At 45.9% G+C, this 16,597-nt stretch overlaps 1 long non-coding RNA gene across 1 annotated transcript; it reads left to right on the forward strand.

The window, feature by feature from the left end:
* Positions 1 to 3,033: 3,033 nt before the first annotated feature.
* LOC144101199 (uncharacterized) lies at positions 3,034 to 8,245 on the forward strand. Its single transcript, XR_013307956.1, has 4 exons — positions 3,034 to 3,163; positions 6,487 to 6,574; positions 7,013 to 7,090; positions 8,177 to 8,245. It is a non-coding gene; the product is annotated as an uncharacterized LOC144101199 (long non-coding RNA).
* The last annotated feature ends 8,352 nt before the right edge of the window (positions 8,246 to 16,597 follow it).

Raw genomic sequence — 16,597 nt, forward strand, 5'->3', positions numbered from 1 at the left:
ATACCAGTGTCACTACCTCAAAAAATCGTGCCGGATTACAAGACTTGTCTTACCGCCGTAAACTATCACAACTAGCGCGTTTCCATAAACTGTATCACCATGCTTCGCTTTACCATAATTTTTTACAATCACAATCAGCCTTCTTCCTGCGGCTCGACCATCCACACAAAAATAAACGCATCGCGTGTCGTTCATCTGCACATAGCGCTAAACCGACAGGGGCACATAGACAAGGTTCCACTCAGTTCACTTGCATTTGCGAAGCCATTCATACCACGCACTATTATAAAAGTGGAACAACTTAAAAGCACAGATAGTTGCCTTGAATCTAACGCCTCCACATTTCTTGCTCTCATCCGCAGCGACGTTGGAATTTGAAATGTTAGAAAGGTTCGAAATTTTTTAACGTTATTTTTTCAATTGCTGTACTTTTGCGATTACTTCTTTTCTTTTCGTGCCTAATACGTATACTGCAGTATTTTTCTTTTCCGTTATGCCTAATTGTTATTGTTTTTTTTACTGCCTGCTCCTTATTGTACTCTCAGGTGCTTCCTTAGCTTTTCCACATTATACCTAGCCTGTTTATTGTTCTTCTGCTTGTTAATGATGTTCCCTTGTATATATTTTTACACTGACTCCCCCTCCCCCGTTTTATACCCTCGAAGGAAGGCCTTTAGTGGCATGATGAATAAATAAATAAGGCCTTTCATGGCTCATGTGCGTGTGCAGAAAACGTACAAAAAGTGTCCGCTCCACCTGTCAATCAAACGGTTGGCACAGGCAGGAGCTTATTGGTTTACGTTTTTTTTATGGCACCTCCACCATACTTTTTTTCAATCAAACGAAGTTAAAAAGTTAAAATTTGTAAATGGAAATGAAAATAAAATAAAAACAAAAACAGAAAATCAGAGAAAACGAAATTGAAAACGAAGAATAAAAGTAAATAACAGGAAAATAAAAGGCAAGAAAATAAAAGAATGAAGACGGAGTGAGGAACAGAGGACAGGGAAAAGCTTTTGTCTTTCCGCTCATCTGGAGACGTAAGTGCAAATGATTTTTTTTTGCTTCGGTTTTGTGGAGGCCCGCGCTGCTTCCTTTTCGACGCTGTACACTTTAAGCAGAAAGGAGTATGGACTCTACTCTCCTCTAGCGCACACCCTTGTATTAAAAGGTGTGCGCTAAAGGACAGCCCACTCCTTTTTTCACTGGCCTATAATCGTATTAGGTACTCATCACAATGCTTCTCTACATAGAGCATGTCACTCAGTGCATGTTGCCACAGCGGTAGTCGTAGCGAGCCAGCATTAATTTTTCTCGCTTCGTCCTCAACCAGCAGAACCAGCGGGGCTGATGTGCAAACAACAGCCGCGGCAGACTGCGCAGCCTGCAGTGCCTTCGTCACGTGGGTGCGACACCGATCCTGCCGCAGTGCAACAGGGATGGGCTGGAGGTGAGCAGAATTGATACTGGGCTGTTGTGGAAGTGACTGGCCCGCTCGCTTTGCACATTCTAAATATATGTACACCTCCTGTTCCGCTTCAGCATCTCTATAAACTCACACATTCTCACTAAGCACTGTACAACATTAAGTGAGTTTAAGCGATTGCCTCATGCCCCCCCCCCCCCCCCTATGTTTCTGCAAAAATGGCTGGTGTGTTCAACGTGGCTTGAACCTAGTTACATAAGCGAAACCTCTGTTAAGCATGGTCTCCACTCTCAAATCAAATGTCAAGGTCAAGGGTCAAGGTCGTATGTCAAGATCAGGTGCAGACTGGATCAAATTGAATGTCAAGGTCAGCAGTCAAGGTCTGGCATCTAATGGTCATAGTCATGATCACGTGGTCATACTACTATAGCCTGTGTAATGCCACCATGCAGTTAAGTTCGGTTTGACCTTGTGCTGCATTGAAGGTCATTGTCTCATTCACATCGAAATCGTAAGGTGTCACTGCACGTTAAAGAACTTCAGGTGGTCTAAATTTCCGGAGCCCTTCACTACGGCGTCCCTCATAGCCTGAGTCCCTTTGGGACGTTGAGCCCGCCACTAACAAAACCAATTTCCAAGGAAAAAGGGGAGTTGAGGAGAAGTAACGTGTGTTTGACTACAGGACAGGGCAAGAGAGGGTTATCTTCTCAGGCACTCGTAGGTGAGAAGAAAAGAAAGGTCTTAGCGAAATAAGGTTCTTAAAAACGATAATTTTATATCATAAGAATACAGTACCTATCAAATGAACGAAAAGCCTCGATTTTTATGAGGATAATCGGTACTTGTCGCTCTTTTTGCACACGTGTGTGAAAACTTCGGGCGAGGTCAAACCGAACTTAACTACGTGGTGGTACGACCACGTGATCATATGACTATGGCAATTTGCTTACACTGAATTTGACACCGCGGAAACACACTCTGGTTCCTATGAAGTAGCGGTGTCACGTACGAATAGTCTTTCGGCCACTTTCGTCGCAGGCGCTCTCTCTCTCTCTCTCTACGGTGCCTACATCAGTGATCTCTAGCAAAAAACTTACTTAGGCTGTTGAAAGCTTGTCCGTAATTTGTCACGAATTCTGCGAATGAATCATTAAAGGTTGGCTAAATGGAATATTCATCAATTCATTTTTATTTCCTTAAAGCCCCCTTTTTGGGGGCCATTACAAAAGAGGAAGTTGCAATGTGTTGTATGTAATATTTATTGGTCATGTGCTATAGTGACAATAAATAGATGTTGGCTCTGCGCGCGAAGTTTGCGGGACAGGATGTTGGTACAGTGTCGTCTCCAAGATAGTTCCAGTCGACGACGGTACGAGAAAACAATGGTGATGAAAACATGCCTTTGTTACTACGTGTAATTTAGCGCATTACGTCTTGAGTGACAGCATGTATTGTGCCTCGCCTGTTCCTCAATATTTACAAACGACCCGAACCTCCAGACAAACCTGCTGCAACTTTACTCGACAACCTTCCACTTTTCGTGACGGCAGCTTACCCCCCGCATAATTCTTTATCATTAATTGCTTATAGGGCCGCTGCCGGAGAAGGGCCGGTGTCGGGAGCGCAAACGGGGCCGCCTCCTCGACCAGTGGTGCCTTCGTCGCGTGGGTGAATCTTATCCCGCCACATCAGCAGGATTCCCTCTGCTTCCAGCGGGGATAGGGCGGGAGAGAACTGGTAAGGAAAATTTCGACTGAAGCAGTGCATGTACAGCCTTTGCCAAAAGTGACCAGGCTGCATGGTTTGCTTCTCATTCCAATAGTAGAGCCTTTACGCCTTCCCTATATAAAAAAAAGTTCTCGGAAGGTGAGGACAAGGGTGCTTTTTACCATACAAAGATTTAGAGCTTGTGGGCTGGCATAATAGCTTCAATGTACAACTGATAAGCAAATTGTCTAGCCTGGTTACTTTTGCCATAGACTGTATACGTACCTTTACCCCTCTGCTATTTCCCGCTGATGCCCGTGAGTAATTGATGCGAAAGCATTATATGATTATGTTGCGTCAGCAAAACTCGTCCGCAGATTTTATCCGCACGATTGTGTCGTTCTGGGGATATGTGCAAATATATGATTCCCTTCAGGAGTGCATGAATATATCTTGAAATGGGAAAAGTTTGGTTGATTAATTACAATTAGGTAATGATTTAAATTGAAATAATAGAAATAAATGCAGCATTTGAATCAGGTTTTGCGTGAGTGAATCGAAGAAAAACCATGTAAATGCGTGAGAAGGATTGCTTAGTATATATAAAAATAAAATAAACAAAAAACAGATTAAAAATGAAAATAACAAAATTTTTATAATACTAAGAATGAAATGAAAAATTGAGAAAGAGAGGAAAAGGAAAGGCTTTCGCGTTTCCGCTCTTACTAAGTAGGCCTAGTGCAGTCCTGTAACTTTTTTACTCCACCTTGCACAAGTGTTCCCATTTGCGTATATCGCGTTATGAGCTGGATCCCTGCTATTCACCTGGAAGTACTACTGAATGCCACTCTGATTATTTTTCTTGGAGGAAAATAATCTCGCTACCGCTTGGTTTTCGCGAACCTGTTGCTCGGGAGCCGCTTTTTGTAGTTTGTAAACCATATCAGGAAAGCGCTTAGTTACCGCTGGCTATAGGTGTTGAAGTGATTTTGTGCCCTTTGACACAATACCAATTGCCTGTTACCTGCTACATCTCCACAACTGGAAAGATCCAAGTAATAGAGAGACGCGTTCAGGTTATCTGCATTGTCGAAGATAAGACTGCTAATCCTTTTGCAGCTCCAGCAAAAACGATCCAAATAACGCAGAGATGCATTCAGGTTATCCGCACTGCCGAAAAATGTTATGAAGAGACGCGTTCAGGTTGTCTACATTGTCGAAGATAAGACTGTTAGTCCTTTTGCAGCTCCAGCAACGATCCAAATAATGCAGACATGCGTTCAGGTTATCCGCACTGTCGAAGACTGCTTGTCCTTTCGCAGTTCTAGGGACAAAGATCCAAATAAGAGAGATGCCTTCAGGTTATCTGCATTGTCGAAAATAGGACTTTTAGTCCTTTCGCAGCTCCAGCAACAACGATCCAAATAACGCAGAGTCGCATTCAGGTTATCCGCACTGCCGAAGAGTGCTATGAAGAGACGCGTTCAGGTTATCTACATTGTCGAAGATAAGACTGTTAGTACTTTTGCAGCTCCAGCAGCAACGATCAAAATAACACAGACATGCGTTCAGGTTATCTGCACTGTCGAAGACTGCTTGTCCTTTCGCAGTTCTAGGGACAAAGATCCAAATAATAGAGAGGCGCCTTCAAGTTATCTACATTGTCAAAGTTAAGACTGTTAGCCTTTTCGCAGCTCCAGCAACAACGTTCCAATTAACGCAGAGACGCGCTCAGGTTATCCGCACTGTCGAAGACTGCTTGTCCTTTCGCAGCTCTTGGGGACGAAGATCCAAATAATGCAGAGATGCATTCAGGTTATCCGCATTGTTGAAGACAAGATTGTTAGTCCTTTCGCAGCTCCAGGGAAAGATTTTGCTATTCAAGAAGTGCGCCTAGGCGCCGTAAATCATGTTTCCCGCCTCCCACAGTGGTGTTTAAGTTCGCAATAATTAGGATAATGAGCCGGAGCTTTACAACCGGCACATGAACTTAATCTGGACTGCTCTACTGCTATGACATTACCTTTAATAGCCCACGGGCTCCTTTGTGACGCTGAACACGACATACTAGCCTACCATCGCGTTTGAAAGATTCACTGCAACACGCCACCTGACCGGTACCGTGTTGGCAATTAGCAGCAGAACGAAACTCCAACAGCCACAGGGAGAGCGGAGGAATTGACAACCTGAAGGTGACAGCTAGAAAGATCCCGGCTAGCTGCGTACACTAGCTCCGTAGCTAGCAGCGGAACACGGTACCTGCCACAGATGGCAGGTGGCGTGGGAAGAGCTGTGCTCAAATTTCGCACTACCGACAACCGTAATCTTTAACCAATTTTAAGGCGAAAGCCTTTCATGGCCCATACTGTCGTCCGTGCATTCACAGAGGGTGTCACACATTTATCTCGGGAACTAAAATAGATAGAAGAAAAAGAATGGATGCTTCATATAGCGGAGAAAAAATGAACCTAAAAGCCAAGTTTGATGACTGTAGAATACTTAATTATTTATACACAAAAATGTCCAAATTGCATCGAAATAGTGCGGACGTCGATATAGACACGGGAATGGTGGAACGTTACATCCACCGGAAGTCGTCACGGCATAGTGAAAGTTGTCACAGAATGGCCGGCTTTCACCTCTCAACACTTTAGTTGCGAAAGTGTCTAGTAATTTTCATTGCACAACTACATCTTTCAGCTGGTGAATTCAATCCTGAGGTGTTCTCGCAGCACCAAGTTTGGCACAGGTCCTGTTTAAACCGCTTTGAGCAATACTCATCCACCGTAGTGGCTCAGCTGCTGACCCGAAAGGCGCGGGTTCAATCCCGGCCGCGGCGGTCGAATTTCGATGGAGGCGGAATTCTAGAGGTCCGTGCACTCAACGATGTCAATGCACGTTAAAGCCCTGGTGGCTGAAATTTCCTGAACTTTTCACTACGGCACCCCTCATAGTCTGAGTCACTTTCGGGCGTTAGACCTTGTAAATTATAAATTATGAGCATAGTGACTGATATGTGAAAGAATAGCCATACCGGCTACGTATTCAGGGCCCTTTCACGCCTGCAGTACCCTTTGCCAAACAGTTGACGTCGATTAAGATTACTGACAAAAGTGGACGAGGTTTTTCAACTTACTTCACCAGTGGAGGCGGGTTAAGAATAATACCCGGTTCGTGCTGTTCCGATCATCGTCATACCTTTTGGGAAACAATAGATCCGCCCCTAAATACTGCCTATCTACCCTCACACACCTGCCCTGCTCCGTACAATTGATGACCCATAGAAGTGTTGTGGGGGAAATTATAGCAGTGGCTTATTAGGTTGCAACCCTTATTTTTGCTCATTTTTACAGGGGCGGCGTTTTTTTCTGGATGTGGTACCTGGGCAGGAAGCGATTTGACACAGCCTGAGATAAGAGCGCCTGTGGTTGAAACTCTTCGGTGAGTTCGCTTCTATTTCTATTTTGTCAGTGAGTGGCGTCATTTCCTAGGGCCCAGAGAACGGTTCATAATTACGAAACAAAAAGATTCACACTCAGAAAGATTCCGTGGCCACCTGGCACCAAGTAAATAATTAGAATTTGCAAAAAACATCTTGTGTTGGTGAGCACTGCCTTCAACCGGAGCAAAAGCTTGGAGCTGAACTCAGTGCCACGTTTCGTAGTTTTAGCATGGGTAGACTTGTGCGCCTACAGGAGTACAACGCGCTCGCATATTTCGGCATGCTGTGCGTCACTTGACTACCACCGTTGTACCACTGGAGTAGGACCGCAGCATTTGGCTCAAACACTCGCTTCACTAAACCTGTAAGATGACCAGTAATATCATGTAATCACCAGTTTACGTTGTAAGAGCTGCATTCTCCTGGTTTCATCGCAGAGCTGCCGTTTCTTTGGATGTGGTACCTCCTCGCCAACCGACATACGGGGGCTTCCAGCGCCTGAATCAACTTCATACGTAAGTCGACCATTTTTTGTAGTGAAAAGCTTCACTATGCTAGGGTAAAGAAAGCGTCGCGTAAGCCGGAGAATGACCTTAACGAAATTCAGCCCGACCACGTTAGCCGTGTATGACCATATATGGTACACTTATGGTGTCAAACCCTTGACCCCTGACCTCTACCCAAGACCTTTAGTTCGCATTTACTTGCCCTTTGGCCTTTGACATTGGATGACCTTTGGGCTGACCTTTGACTTTAAGAACATCCGATGGGGTAATGTGAAGCCTCGCGATGACATCGAATGGGGGTGATGTAAGACTTGTGATACCGCGTCATAGACACATGGTCGTGTGGGTACTTGAACAGCTGTCACGAGCGAGTAGCAGAGCTGCTGTGGACGAGTCCCAGACGCTTAGCAAGCGTCGTTGCTTTGCGCTGAATTCCAGAGTGAGCCAAGTTGAGCCACTGCCTTTTTTGTCCCCTCTGTCAGGCAGGTATATGAACTGAAAAGTGGATGCCATAGTGTACGCGTCTACGTGCCCCTTGTTCGGGCTGTTTATCAAAGCGTCCTACTGGAGAGATTCCCGTGCCCATTTATTGGCACACACCCGAGTATTCGATCACGGTGCTGTGTTAATCCATTCGCGTGACATTGGAGTATGTCACCTATCGCCTCCACACACATCAAATAAGACACCTGCTGTGGGTCTCGAATTTTTTCGTCGCATATGCGCGGGTATGTGCTCAAACGGCGACTGTTCATTTTCAGTTGCACATATATGGATGTCTGCTTTGGCACCGGAAATCTCTGGTCAGGGATTCCTCACGGTCACTTTTTCTGAGATATGGTATCGGTGTATGTACAAATGAACGCCAATACAAACTACCCATTCGTGTTTCACGTCTTCGCCATCAAAACCGCGCCTGCCCGTGCCTCCCAAAACGTTTGAGAACACTGTGGCGACCCGCACTGGCGAAATGGGAAAACATGTGCTCCTGCAATGACTAAGGGCCTCTTTTGTGTGTCTATGTGCCTATTTGTCCCTCAATTTATGCCTATTTGTCTCGTTTTCCCCTGTTTGATGATGTCATCCCTTTTCCAGGTGACTTCAGCCCAATGTCTCCTTCCAGTCCGTGGCCAAGACTGGAAACAGCCTCGAGCGGATGGCCCCCCCAAGGTGCGTATTTAAACGGCCATATGAGCAAACTATGCATCTCATTTGAACATAAACATTTTTATTTCATATTTACACTGCAGTACGTACATGATTATATACTACATATAAGCAGGAGGCACAAAGGAACTACAAAGAGGGCACTCTATACCTACATGAACAGTATGATAAACCAGCCCACGTGCAACAATCCCAGCTGGAAAAAAATAAACTACGAAAAGACGCGCATATACAGTAAATAATGTGAACCAGCGTTTGTAAAGGCAAGAACATATTATCTTTTGATACTATTAGTACGTGTTTTAATTTTTTTTTTTTGAACTTGTACAATGGCATTTGTGATTTCAGTCAGGGAGGGATTATTCTTCGTTGTATGCGGAGATATGGAACCAAACCCGGTTCCAAATGACGCGCAAACTCTGCAGATAAATAATTTGAGAAAAAAAGGAAATTGCTTTTTGGGTAAAGAAATGGCGCATTGTGATACAGGCCTAATATCCTTTCCTTAAACCAACTTTCATTTCACTTTCCTTCACTAACGGCGCGGTTCAGCTGTTTGCAGAGAGAAGAAACACTAGCGTCGTTTCCTTCGAAATTTTCACATCATCTTGTCGTGTGGCCTTGGTATGTCATTTTGTAACCTTACTTCAACATTTTCTGCGTCTTTTTCACATGATTTTGGTATGACATCACTTATCACTTCCACATCGTTATCATTCAATAGCCATTACCATAACTAATTTTCTTAATTGTCATGTTTTATTGTAATTAGTGACTACTAATCTAACGGCATGATGCCATCTGTCTTCATAACGACATATTGCATTACAATCACACATTCAGGCTGTGACGTCATAGTGCGGAGACATTTTGCAGACACGTATTGCGGACATGAAATTGAGATTGAGTCATCTAATGTTTTCGCATTAATTCAATAGATGAGTCGCTCTATGGTGTTAAATGCCCATAAAGCATTAGGAGAGTGACTGCAATGTCAAAGAATGGCGCTACCATTAATGTATTCAGGGCGCTTTGAAATTTTAAAAACGTCTCGCCTGCAGCGCCATTTGCCACAATGTGGACATCGATTAAAATTACTGCCAAAAGTGGGCGAGGTTTTTCGACTTTCTCAACAAGTGGCTGCGTGGTAAGAGTAATACCCTCTCCATGCTGTTCTGGTCTTAATCTTACCTTTTGAGGAAGAAAAATAACCCACCCATAAATACCCCCTATCTACTCACACCCACCCGCCCTACTCCCCTACAGTTGATGCCTCGGTGAAGTGTTAGTGATGGAAATTATAACAGTGCCTTGTTAGGGTGCAACCCGTTTTTTGTAATTTTTACAGGATTGGCCTTTCTATTTGGATGTGGTACATGGGCAGAGCGCGAGTTCTGAACAGAACCCGGGATATAAGCGCATTGGCCTGAAATTCAGCGGTGAGTTCAGTTCTCTTTCTATATTGTCTGCGAATGGCACCATTTTCCAGGGCCCAGAGGAAAAAATTATAAAAACTGTTCATAATCACGCGACAGCGCCTGCTAGTACGAAGGAAGAAAGAACTGTTGACGAATCACAAAGAACCCTTGATGCAGGAAACGCTAGCTGGATTTAAATAAAATCGTTAGTACCGCCTTTTCCAAAAGTAACCGGCCAGCAGGTTTCTGTTTCTCAACAGTATAGCGGAGCGTTTACGGCAGCCCTACATATCGAAAGGTCTCTGAACCTGTGGGCAAGGGTTCAGCTTACTCTAGACAAACTCTGAACTTAAGGGCCACCATAAGTGCTTCGTTACGCGGCTAAGAACCAAGCCACCATGGCTTGGTTACTGTTGGCAAAGACGGTACATCTAAATCGCTCCACATCACATCGAATCGAATAGAGATGTTAACCACCCAGTTGGCTAAGCCTTGCGACGAGACTCAACGTGAACAGCCTCATTAATCTAGATGGAAAAGAATACAGGTGAAGCTCGCAGGTGACGGCAGGAGTGTTTCTCCCAAGTTCCTTAATAATAAGATTTTGTGGTTGCACATCAGGCGTCAACGCAACAACCACTTCATTTAGCTCTCACGTTCTCTGCCTACTTTATGCACTTTGCCATTTTAAACAGTGCCTCGGCAGAGATTCCCAATATTTCTATTGTTTTCGGGCCTTGTATTTGCGCATTGTTTCTCCATCTTGCCTACGTCTAACCGCAACAAGATTGGAAGCACGGTTACCACGACAAATCTGATGAGTTACCACGCGGCAGATAGAACACTGCACATAAGCGCCATATTATGCGATGGCGCAAGGACCTTGTATCGAATTAAATAGCACGTGACAGCATCTCAAGTCACACTCGGTAAGATTTCGTGGCCATCTGGCACCTAAAAAATAATTGTAATTTGAAAAACAACTCTTCTGGTGAGCGCTGCCTTCAACCGGAGCAAAAGGCTGAAGCAGAGCTGAGAGCCACGTTCCGTAGTTTTGGCGCGCGTAGATTTGTGCGTATACTGGAGTATACTGCGCTCACATATTTGGGAATGCTTTGCGTTAGTCGACTACCACCGTTGTACCACAGGAGTACGAGCGCTGCGCTTGGCTTAAACACTCGCTTCACTAAACGCGGAAGACGACCAGTAATAAATAGCATGTAATCACCAGTTTACGTTGTAGCAACCATATTCTCCTGGTGTCATCGCAGAGCTGCTGTTTCTTTGAATGTGGTACTTCGCCCCCAACCGAGGTACCGGCGGCTTCCAGCGCCTGAATCAACTTCATAGGTATGTCAACCGTTTTCGTTTCCCTCTTTGCACTCACTCAGGCATGTTTATGAATTGAAACGCGAATATCATAGTGTACGTGTCAGCGCGCCCGCTGTTCAGGCTCTTTAACAAAGCGGCCTGCTGAGAGACAGCACATTATTTCGTGTGCATGACCTATGCACAGAGGCTCAGCATACGAGCGCCGTTTAAAAAAAAACTATAATCTGTGCTGACAAGCAGTTACGCACAATGCCTGTTTATTCGCACACACCCGAGCGGGGGATCACGGTGCTGTATTTATTCAATCGCGTGGCACTGCAGTGCATCTTGTGTCGCAGACATCACATACCAAAACTGTTGAGGGTTCTTAGGTTTTTCCTCGCATACGGGCAGCGGTGTGCTCAAACAGCGACTGTGCATTTCCGGTCCTGTTATATGGTATTGGAGTGTGTGCAAATGAGCAATGCCAATGTCATGGCCTGCGTGTAGTATGTGCAGAGAATGAAATATGTTTCACCATCAGGACCATGCGTCTGCCCCTGCGTCCCAATAAGATGAGCGCTGTCATGACACTTTTTAGCATGCAAAGCTGTTCACATGTTTGTTTTTTGCACTTCGGAGATTCAGTTGTCAAAACGTGAAGGTAAGCACACATCCTTTGACGCAATCATAGGCTTGCATATTTGTTGTGGTTGTATCGTTCAGCTTTCTCAGCCCTCACGTATTGGTATTCTGAACAGTTCTCAATTAGTTCTATTTTGCCGTCGAAATGGTCGCTCAGCACTCGACCCCATTGGCTCAACATAGTCTCGTCAAAGCTTAGGTCGACCTGGTCGAATTCGACCTAACGAAACCCGAGCTTACGAAGTTTGTGATCTAATGAACAAATTTACAGTGGCCGCCGGATCCACTCCAGCTGGGCCTGGAGGACCTCATCATCTGGGAGGACCGGGCTGCTGACGTCATCGACCGTAGGAACATGAACGTTGGGTCAAAACTCTTATGTCATAATAAAAGTTTACCACCATCATCCTCGCAAAATAAGTCTGACTCAATTTACACCATGAAAGGAAATTCATCCACTGGACTGTGCCAGCACCATTCTGATTGGCGGATTTCATACAGCAATCTACAGCGGATGCGCAGCAAAGTCTAACACGTACCTGCGCTTAAGCTGTGGGCGATGAAAAGGTCTATTACTTGAGGCCCTGCGAATCAACAAGTAAATCTGAAATCGCACCACGTAGCATTCATACAAAGAAAAAACTATCAAAACAAAGATTCAGGGATGGCAGACTCTCTCTTCACTTTCCAAGAAACAGTCAAGAGTAAAGGCGAAAGTGAGGCGATAAAACAGGAAATGACTACGCAGACTGCGGAATGAAAAACATCCAGCAAAGGTAGTGGTGAGGCAGTAAAACGTAACTCAATGTACGAAATAAATAAAAAACCATTAGCGAATAAACGGGTTAACAGATAAAGCACAAATGGTTGAAATACCGTGTGAAAAGGTTTCTTTATGTGGGTCCAACGTCCCAAAGCGACTCGGGCTACGAGGGTTCTGTAGTGAAAGGTTCTGGAATATTTTCGACCACTCGGGGATCTGTAACGTGCACTAACATCACACAGTACACGGGCCTCTGGCATTTGTCCCCCGCCGACATGCGACCGAATAAGCCTGGATCGAACCCGCGTTTTTCGGGTCAGCTGCCGAGCACCATAACCACAGCCAAAACTTGTTCGTTTCATGCTGTGAAACGCTTCCACCACCACTCCCACGGCTTGGTCTTTCGATCCGAACAAAAAGTTTTTTAAACGTCGCATTTCCAATGAAACTTTCTTGCCCTTACGTATGCAGCTGTTACAATGTTGACTGAAACAATGTTCAACTGAAGCACCCACCAGTTTTTACAATGTAAGACCTGCACTAGGGGGGCAAAGTTTATACACAACGACCAAAACAGACTCGGTGAACTTCTTGACCTGCTTCTTAACTACAATAAGGCCTACTATTTTTTTATTTACAATGCTGTAAGCCGTTGGCGGGCGGTTACGGAGTGAAGAAAATACAAAAAAGGCACATCAGAAGAAATGGACATTAGGACCATTAGCACAATTTGTTTTTTCTCAAAAATATCGGGAGTATTGGTATCGTGAAAAACGCCCGGACTCAGACTATTATATTCAACAATGCTTTTCGGGAGGAACAAGCACTTGATGTCAATTCTATTGTCATCAACGCCGACACTCTGCTAAGTGTGCACGGTGCCGATAAGCCGATCTTGACCCAGTGCCGTTATGCAAAACACGAATAATGTAGGGCATAACCCGCAAGATCATAATTCGTAGAGTGTTCCTGCTTTTTCAGCCCTTCACTTTATGCGATAAATTTTCACATACACCGGTTATTAAATGAAGAGAGTAACCAGCTGTATGGAAGCGCTGCATTATGTTATATTTGCGCGGTTTACAAGCCTGTATTCCGAGCTTTCCAATGACAGTGGGGCCTTCTTAGTCCTAGGGTTGTAGGACAAGCAAATGTGCTTGACCGCGAATTAAAACGTAAGGTCCAAGTACTGCAAGCAGTTATCACTTGCCAACCCGTGCTTGAAAGTGAGGCCTCTAGAAACAGATGCGTGTGTTTCCAGTATGTCACAGAATGCGTCGTCAAGATATCCTCTAGAGTCAAGTGCAGTATAAATAGGTAATCGTCAACATAGCGAAAAATGAGCGAAACGTGATGTCTAGAAAAGGGTTGTGCGAAGCGCTGATCGAATGCTGATAAATATATATCGCAAAGAACAGCTGTCACAGAGGTTAGGATGCAAGTACCAGCCTTCGGTACAAAAAATCTGCCATTGAATTCGATAGCAGTGGAAGCCTTACAGGTCGGCAATGACTCATTCACAGCATAGTCACCGAGTGACTATTGAAGAAAGAAATGATTATGTTTGTGGTGGTTTTTTGGTGCCAGGGCGTCTGAGGCCAAAGAGCGCCAAACACAAGGCTTCTGGTAATCTCAGGCTAAATTATGGCACACGGTAAATTCAACACCGGGTGTACAGGGCCAAATAGTAACGAGTATGTGTATGATTCTGGTGTGTTTGAGAGGGTGTGTAAGTCGGGTGGAATGACCTAGTGCGGTGTATGGCGTCTAAAAAATTGTGGCAATACTCGTTACATATAAAACACGAAGCCAGGCAGCCTGAAAACCACAATCCTTGCTTCAGCAAGAAGGGCGAGGCATCTGGCAGCTAAGCTCAGCATTCTCAGCTATGAGAAGGGGCTCAGGCTACCTGGAATAATATTGCAAAAACTTGGTCTATGGTTTAGTTTCTGAAGGTGTAAAGTCTCAAAGCGACTCAGGCTGTGAGGTACGCCGTAGTGAATGGCTCCGGTTCTTTAACGTGCTCTGACATCGCACAGCACAACGGCCTCTAAATTTCACCTCCATCGAAATTCGACCTCTACGGCCGGAATCAAGCCCACGTATTTTGAGTCAGCAGCGCAATAACCACTGAGCCACCGTGGTGGATCACACGGCGTCAAAAAAATTTCACGCTTATGGTACGCGTTTCATACGGCGGCAACTCAAGCCCACCAGTCTACTTCAACTCGATTCACCTGGGAGTGTCACACTTATCCCCAACCACGAATTCAAACACCTCTCCAAGGGCTGTGCTTAACTAAGGGCTGTTTCGAGTCAATTTTAAGTCATCGAAAAAAGAAAACTAAACGCGACACCAAGTCTGGTGTCTTACCAGGAGGAAGCAGAAGACCACGGAAACCAAGAGCACACAACATTGACAGAATGAAAAGCGCTTCTTGTAGGCAGTATTGTGGCTCTTGCTTAGTCCAGCCAATGTCTGCTTCACTGATGAATACCAGGTGCTCGCTATAAAAACGCCCCGTGCAAAAACAGTATTTCTCCAAGTGGTTTAATGCGAGCGCCGCACCCACATTACTTCGCTCGTTATGGAAAACACCTGCCATGGTCAGAAAACCACGGCAGAAACGCGGCACGCGATTGACATCATCACCCCTCCTAGAAGTGTTGCCGCCGCCTCCAGACAAGAAAGAGAAACACTCTTCACACTGCGGATGGTGACTCTCCCCCTCTGGGAAGGTCGTCCAGCTCCGCAATGAACGGAAACAGGTTTAAAGCCGCCGCTCCTCCCTGTGGACCCCCTCGGCCAGATAACAAAGCAGATCATGCTCAAGACGAGAGCCGCTGGCCACTCCGCCGCATGCACTGCCCGAGGCGACTGTCCTCATGGCTGATCTTGATGAGCTACATGTAAAAAGTGGCGTGTCACCACTTCAAGATACGGTGGAAATACAATGCGCCATATTCACGTGTCCGTAATCGTATTCGTAGTCATATTCACGTAAACGCGGCTAGAGGTTACACTAAAGGGAGAGACCCCGCTACCATCAGTTGGCTTCAGCTTTCGGAAAGGGATCTTGCGGCGCTGTGGGTTCTGCACCGTTTAAAATTTAAACAGCTTGCGACTACGTCATCAGGCGAGACAGGAATGCCTGGCCGGAGGAGACAGCTCAATGCCGAAGAAGCATGCGGGACCTTCTCAACGCAGTGAAACGCGCGAAGCGAGCTACTCAACAACTCAGCGACAAGTAATGCTCCCACATTGTCCATAAGAATTGCTTAGGTGCCCTAGTAAACTCCTGTGAAGGCAAAAAACATGAGTATAAAACGGTAATAATACGAAACTGCAGTTATTGCAGTAAGAACGCCGGCGGCACTTTCGTGACCACGTGGTCCAAGAACAGGTAGCGCCGGAGCACCCTCCAGCAAGGCTCGTTCAGGTCGTCGAGCTGCGTCCGCATATCTTCCCGGGCGTGGCACACGACGCTGACGCGAACGACGCCAGCCATGACCATGAAGGAGCGCATGTCGTCAAACACGCACAGTGCGGCCCTCAGCTCAGCGGCGGCCTTTTCCACTGATATGCATTCCACTTGGGCGAACCCTTCCAGCAGGGCACGATGGCGGGCGACTCGTTCCATGGCACCGGCAGTTATCCTGCGGACACAGCGGAGGGTTTCGGACGAGACGACAGACTGAGTTGCGACGTGAACTTCCGAAAAATGGCATTCTCTAAATGACTATCCACGAAGTGGCCAGAGATCTGATTTGATTTGCTGACGACTTGTCACCTCACACCGCGTCACAATTTCGTGTCAGGTTATTTCCTGCCAGAGTCGACGCGGACGAAAAAGACGGCACCTGTTTTTGTAGCGAAGGCTACACTACGCTAGCCGGAGTGATTTCGCCCGACTTGGCCATCTGCTCTTACTGCGCAAGATTCGCCACAGGTGCGCTCGCGTGACGTCAAAGCTGCGCCACCGACTCCGCCCCCTCGCCCTCTTCCAAGCCTCGCCCTCTTCCAAGACGCCACGACCAGATATGCGCCTTACTGCGCATGCGCGTGGTGTCGATTACGGGAGGCGGTGCGCTCGCCGTCAGTTGCTAGCCATGGAAGAAGACAAACCTTGCTCGTTGCGGCCGCTTTCACTACGTGTACTAGGCATAGCAAACCTAAGCCACCGCTAATTTTTCTTGCGGTGGATAAAACAA

The sequence above is a fragment of the Amblyomma americanum genome, chromosome 8 (genome assembly GCF_052857255.1).
Source record: "Amblyomma americanum isolate KBUSLIRL-KWMA chromosome 8, ASM5285725v1, whole genome shotgun sequence".
Taxonomy (NCBI): domain Eukaryota; kingdom Metazoa; phylum Arthropoda; class Arachnida; order Ixodida; family Ixodidae; genus Amblyomma; species Amblyomma americanum.